Raw genomic sequence first — 6,952 nt, 5'->3', positions numbered from 1 at the left:
ATACCAGAAGAAGAGAAGCCCAATTCCAACCAAAGCTCCTAAGAGCGAGGTCTTGGCGGTGGGTCTGAAATTGGGATAGACATTTGCTGATCTTGCATAGGTCCAAAGAGTCAAGGCAGGGTCTTCGATGAGCCCGTGACAGTTGGGGTAGTTGTACTGAAGCAGGTACTCCCTTTTAAGCCGGGATCTTATGGCCAGCCGCTTGGCTTGCGCTTTCCGGGTTTCCAGAGCTATGTCATCTTCAGCTGGGTCGAGGGTAGGGGGCAAGGTGGCCAGGCGCGATGGCTCATACTTGGGGAACTTCATCTTGGGAACCAGATGCTCAACTGCGCCTGCTTTCTATCACTTTTTAACACTATGATGGAGTGATTCCACTGCAATGAAACAGAAGAAAGCAAATTAGAGCAAAGAAAGAAAAAGATAAAACTATATCATTTCAGATTATGTGATTATATTTCTAGAATACACAAAAGAATCAATGTGAAAAATACAACAAAAATAAGAATTTTGTAAAGGTAGTTTATAAAATTAACAACGCAAAAATCTATATAAACAAAAGCCATTTAAAAGATATAATGGAAGGATAAAGGTGTAATGAAAGAAGACGACCCTATTTATGATAAAAAATAAAATAATCATAATCTTAAAATGTCTAAAATGCATATAAAAACTGTAAAAAAACTTTTGAAAGACAAAAGGGAAACTTGAATAAATGAAAAGACATGCCCCATTCTTAGATAGGAAGACTTAATTTCATGAAGATGGCCATCCTCACAGGTTAACCTCTAAATGTAACACGATCCCAATAAACATACCATGAGTTCTCTTTCTCTGAAATTAAAAAGTTGATTATAATTTGGAAAAGAACAAATAACAATAGCTAGATAATGCTTGAAAGAAAGCCAGGTTCCAATATTTTTTAATATATAAGCAGCCTCCGTCATTAAAACAAGACACTGGCCTATTCATAGACAGAACGGAGAAAATCCAGAAACAACCAATTGCAGATGCAAAACAAGTAAATACACAGTAAATACAGCATCTCAAGGCAGTGAGAAGGAGAAAGAAAATTCCCTCATGCTCTCTTTTACTCACTCCCCATCTCCCCTCCCCCCACCCCAACCATAAGTCTGAAAGGTTCTGGCACCTTCTGGAACACTCAAGGCTTCTGGGTCTCTCCAGTTGCCAGTGGCTGCTGGCAAGCCATCCAGCCATGATACCACCAGGCCCCTGTGAAATGGAAGTCACTGACTCCCACCCTGAAACTAGCTTTCTGAAGATACCAGTAACTATGCCATCCATGTTGCTGGCTGTCACTGTGAGGCCACCAGGTCAGCCAGCAAGTGGAATTTTTCACTTCCTCCAAAACCTTCCATGGTGCTGATTTTCCCTCCACTCTCTTGGCACCTGAAGCCCCAAGCTCATTGTATCCCATGGCTAATATCTATGACAAAGCAGGCCCTGAGAGAGAGGGTGAAGATGCCTGTAATTACCTTAGCAACGGAACATGCTGTGCATTGCAATCATTTACTCTCATCCCCATAGCAACAGAGAATCACAGAATCATTTGGAGCCCAGTGGCAATAGTGCTCACTTAGTCCAACCCCTTAGATTAAAACAGAAACAAAAAACCCCAAAGCACATAACGTTGCTGCTCAGATAGCCTTCATATCCCTGTGCATGTATGTTCTTTGTTTGGAATGTTTATAATGGATGTTGATACAAATAGAATTGGCCTGAGTGTCCATTTTGGTGGATGATTCTTAGGTTGATTTCAAATATGAAGCCTTGTCCTGCATTGTTAGGGACAAAGGAGGATTATTTGACTGATGGAGGCAGAGCAAGTCTGCCAGAAAAGAATGTTTCTGGGAGACGGGGAGTGGAGATGTTTACACCAGGGCTCACAGTAAGGATTCCACTTAACCAAAAGCTGTGACTGCCACCGGGTCATTTGGCACTCCTTGTGCCAATAGACCAGCCGGCAAAGAAAGGAGTTTCTCCATTGGTGGGGATAATAGACCCTGATGGTTACAGGAGCCATGTTTGCTGACATCTGTTGGGAGCAGAAAAGGTTACGTCTGGAACTCCAGGGATTCACTGAGTGGCGTCTTAGGGCTTCTGTGCCTCGTGATGATCAGGAAAGGGCAAGGACAAAGGGCGTGGTAACCTGGGCTCAGACTTCTCAGAGATGAATGTCACCCTACCCAGCAATCAATTTAGATCAGCAGACATGCTGGCTGAAGATGAGGGATGGGGCGGAAGAAGGCCACACATCAAGTGCAGAAGAAATCGAAGAACCAATTGCCATAGCAGCATTGTAGCTTCTCCCAATAATCCTGTTTTAAGTCTGTTTTTAGAAACCATGACCAGCCACCACTTTGAAGAATCAGTGGCGGGACAGAGTGAACAGGGCACAAGTGGATGAAGGGAAATGAAGTGTGACCTGGAGGACAAGCTGTCTGTGCCTCACTTTGTCACACCTTGGCCTTCACATATACTCCAAAGGCTGCTTACTGTAAAGGCCTGCAGCTGGAGACCTCAGCGCTTTTTCTGCGGGCTGCTGGAGGATGCGGGACCATGCACGGGGCAAGCAGGCGTCCTAGAGGGAAGAGGCCCCAGAAACAGCCCTCAAACAAAGACAGATGGTGAGCTAGTGAATAAAACCCCCAGCATCCTCATCCCTTGGGTGGGCTAACTTTGAGATATGTGTTCTGCGTGTCTCCCAAGTCTCTGAAGGGATTAAGCTCCAAAGAAAGCTGGCTTGATAACACACTTGATTCGCTTCCTTTCCTGCCTCACTTCCCCACTCCCCAGTGATCACATCCCTAAAATATCACTTGCACTTCAGTCCTTATCTCAGCGTCTTTGGGAAGAACACAAACCGAGATACCATGTCCTATATATTTTCAAGTTTATTGTCATATGGTTATGGATTATATTCTTATATATAAGGAAAAAAGTTTATATGACTTGTGTTAGTCCTGTAGTTTATTTGAACCTTAATTCTTATTTTCTTAATCAGAAGTGTATCCATCTTCTTAATTGCTTTCAAGAAATAAAAGATTCAAGGAATCTTCTCTTTTTTTTTTTTTCCTAATATTTGATTGGTTTCTGAGTTGGCCTTACCTTTTTTTTTTTTCTTCTTGTTGCTTTGGGTTTGCCTCAAGCTCAATCTTCAAACTTTTTTTATTTCCTAATATATGTGTTTAAACAATTGTCATTATGTACCTCATTTGTGATGTTCTATAAATGTTGACATGAATTGGCTTTTATTATCAGTCTGTTCTAAATATTGCTTGATTTCACTTGAGTTACTTGGTAATATGCTACTGCATTTTCAAATATGGGATTTTTTTGGCCTGGTTTTATTATTAATTTCAAATTTTATTGCATTAAGGTTGGATTGAGTATTTTCATTATTCTAGTTCCCCCCTATTAACATGTTATATATAATTTCATTTTTCTTTAGTTGCTACCCATGAGATTACAACATACATCATTGAATTAGTAGAGTGCACTATACATTTGTAGTTTTATCTGTTCCCAGGACAATGCCAGGATGTTGGAACACTTTAACTCCACTTCCCCTGGCTCCAACTTGACCAATAAAATGCAGTAGAAGTGATGTTCTGAGAATTCCAAGCTAAGGCCTTAAGACTGGAAGCTTCTGCTGCTTCTCTCTTTGAATGTTTGCTCTTGGGGTGCTCCATCATGGGGTGCAGCTTTTTGTTTTTAAGAATCCCAACCCACATGGAGAGGCCATACGGAGAAGAAGCAAGCTCTCTGGTTCACAGTTCCAGCTGAGCTTCCAGCCATCAGCCAGCACCAATTGTGAGCCAAGCAAGCGAGCCATCTTAACTATTTCAGCTCAGAGGATGCAGCCCCAGGTGACATCCAGAGGAGCAGAAGCACTGCCCAGCTGAGCCCAGTCAGCCCATAGAGTCATGACAGAAAATAGTTGCAACACTTAAGCAGAAGTCATCCTTAATTTTAGTCATGTATAGCTTTTAGTGCCTCAAACATCAATGTCTCATCAGTAACATATTCCTTACTATGCTTACCATCAAATGCAATTGTAAATATTACCTAGTTGCAGTAGGTAATTCTTGAATTTCACATCTAGGCGTCGAGACCATCTTAATGATCTCAGCCCCAGAAATTCTACTTGACTAATGATGACCAAGAAGATTATGGTAGGGTTGGAGCAAGCCTGACCTGAAGCCAGAACGGAAAAATTCACACAGAGCAGGAAAATGGATCAGATGTTTTCAAGTGGCAAGTGGAAGAAAAACCTAGAAATCAGACAAGTGGTTGAGAGGTAAGTCATTGCTTTGCAATGAAGGCCACCTGATTTAATGGTGTCCTAGTAAAACTTTAACAACTGGCTCTCTGGGTGGGGGGGGTGAGGGCGGGTGTGTAGCGTTTGTTGATTTCTTTGGTGTAAATGATCCCATCATGGCCTACTTCAAGTTACCAATGTGACGTCTCTGAACATAGGTTGAGAAGAATTGCACAGTGGGCTTCACCCACTGCAACACACCACTGGCTTGGTGGTTCACTGCAATATCTAAGAAGACTTCAGGTTTAGTGAGGACAGACCAGATTTCTGGGGCTAAGAAGCAAATGGAGATTGGAGAAGTGAAAGCAACAAGCAGGGACTATGTTTTCATGAAGATGTACTCAAAGGGAGGGTGGGATATAGAATAACAGCTGGAGTGGGATCCAGAATGGATGAAGGGTGTGTGTGTGTGTGTGTGTGTAGATGGGAAATAGTTCAAAGTATATATTGAGGAAAAAAACGCAACTAAGAGGAAAGTGTTGAATACTCAGGAGAGAGAGGATAGGTGATATAAGAAGCACCCTGTAGAAAAGAGGTGAGATGGCTTCCAGAGGGATTGTAGAGGGTCAGTCTCTANGAAGCATTCTGTTCTTAACAAAGTCTGCCCTCAGGAGAAACTAGTTAACCAGCGCCTAATCTGCTGGGCTTTCATCAGAGCCTAACTGACCTGGGGAAGGGAAATATCCAACTCCAGCTGGCTCTGGCCTTCCACGTGGAGGAAGGGAAATACCCAGCTCCAGCCCTCTCTTAACTATTCTGTCTCACTGAGGGCGGGCTGAGAAGCACTTGTGAGGCTCAGTCCCGAGGCACAGGCTCACTGAAAGACACAGACCTAATCACTGGGCTACAAATGCTTCCCCTTACCCCACATCTTACCCCTACATTACCACAGGTCCATTTACAGCAGTGTATTTTCTACCCAGTACAAGCTGGTCCTCGAATAACATTGTTTCATTCAAGGTCATTTAGGTATAATGTTGATGAGATGCTGTAGGAACTTAACTCTTGTTTATATAAATTAGCCTAGGTTAAAACTGGTTTCATTATAGTCATTTTGCTTGAAGTTGAAGAACCTATCTACTACATTAAGTGAGGACTTACTGTATGTACATCGCATCCACCTTTCAACAGAAAATTACAAGACATACTAAAAGGCAAAAAACACACACTGACGAGACTGAACAAGCACCAGAACAAGAGTCAGATATTGCAGGAATGTTGGAATTACCAGGCCAGGAATTGTTAAAACTATGATTGATATGCTGAGGGCTTTAATGGGAAAAGCAGACAACATGCAAAAACAGGTGGACAGTGTAAGGAGAGAGAGAACAGTCTAAGAAATAATTGAAAAGAAACACGAGATCAAAACCACCATAACAAAGAAAGGCTTTGATGAACTTATTAATAGACTGAACCCAAGTGAGGAAAGAACCACTGAGCTTGAGAATATCTTTTCTTTTCTTTTTTAATTGGGGAATTGCGGGAGGGAAACTGTTGGGGAATTGGGGAGGGTTCCAGCCAAGTTGCTGTTCTTCAATCTTAAATGTGGAGGGTGCCAGTCGCCATCTGGCTGCCCATTGGCAGCTCGTGGCCTCTGAGCTCAAAGTGCTGTGTTACAATCTTAGTTGCGGTGGGTGTAGCCACCTTGCCATGCGGGAGTTGAACCAGCAGCCTTGTTAAGAGCGCATGTTCTATCCACTGAGCCATCGGGTGACCTTGAGCTCAGCTCAAGGTGCCGAGTTCAGTCTTAGTTGTGGGCGGACGTAGCCCACCATCGAACAGGCAACCTTGTTAGGAGCACGTGCTCTCACCAGCTGAGCCATCCTGCCACCTATTGGCAGTCCAGCTGGGGCGCAGCATCACTGGCCCATGTGGGAATCGAACCAGCGGCCCTGTTGCTCAGCACTCATGCTCTTAAGCCAACTCTTAACCAGCTGAGCCACTCGGCCAGCCCTGAACTTGAGAATATCTTAATAGAAACCTCCAAAACTGAAAGGCAAAGAGAAAAAAAAGACTGAAAAACAAAACTAATCAAGTAATTAGTATCAGAATATATGACTACTGCCTACATATCAATAAGCAAAGATAAACAACCCATATCAAAATACGCAAATGATATGAACACATAATTTGGCTTGCAGGCTGTAGCGTACTGACTGACTGACCCCTGAGTTAGAAGGCTATTGCAATAACCCTGGTAGCATCAGTTGTGGTGATAATAGTGAAAGTTCTAAGACAGGATTGGGTATTTAAATATAATGTTTAATATATAGAATATAATGAGAAAGGTTGCACACCAAAAGGAAACCTTCAAACCAACTTTTCTTATGAAATATTAATGCAAAAACCTGAAATAAAATATTAGCAAGTAGAATCCTATTTTTAAAGTAAAACAATGTAATCAAGTAGAGTTGCCATCAGCACTTGTAAGTGTGGTTCAATGCTGGGAAACTCATTAATATATCACATTAATGGGACTAAGGAGAAAATTGTATGACTTTTTTCATAGAAGCAGAAGAGACATAATAAAAGTAAATACCCACTCATGACTTTTAAAACTGCTATATAAAATAAGAATAGACACTTCTTTAACATGATAAACACACACACACA

At 42.1% G+C, this 6,952-nt stretch overlaps 1 long non-coding RNA gene across 3 annotated transcripts in view; it reads left to right on the top strand.

The window, feature by feature from the left end:
* Positions 1 to 6,952, top strand: part of LOC109380130 (uncharacterized) — a 21,586-nt gene that overhangs the window by 8,408 nt on the left and 6,226 nt on the right. For 2 of the 3 annotated variants that reach the window (XR_002123380.1, XR_002123381.1), the window contains 2 exons: positions 2,347 to 2,645; positions 4,124 to 4,318. This is a non-coding gene — a long non-coding RNA (uncharacterized LOC109380130). The remainder of the gene's footprint in view (positions 1 to 2,346; positions 2,646 to 4,123; positions 4,319 to 6,952) is intronic. The other variant, XR_002123382.1, reaches the window with a different exon arrangement.

Source organism: Hipposideros armiger, unplaced genomic scaffold, assembly GCF_001890085.2.
Source record: "Hipposideros armiger isolate ML-2016 unplaced genomic scaffold, ASM189008v1 scaffold_33, whole genome shotgun sequence".
Lineage (NCBI taxonomy): Eukaryota > Metazoa > Chordata > Mammalia > Chiroptera > Hipposideridae > Hipposideros > Hipposideros armiger.
Note: the sequence above shows the minus strand (reverse complement) of the source record. Positions and strands in the feature narration are given on the sequence as shown.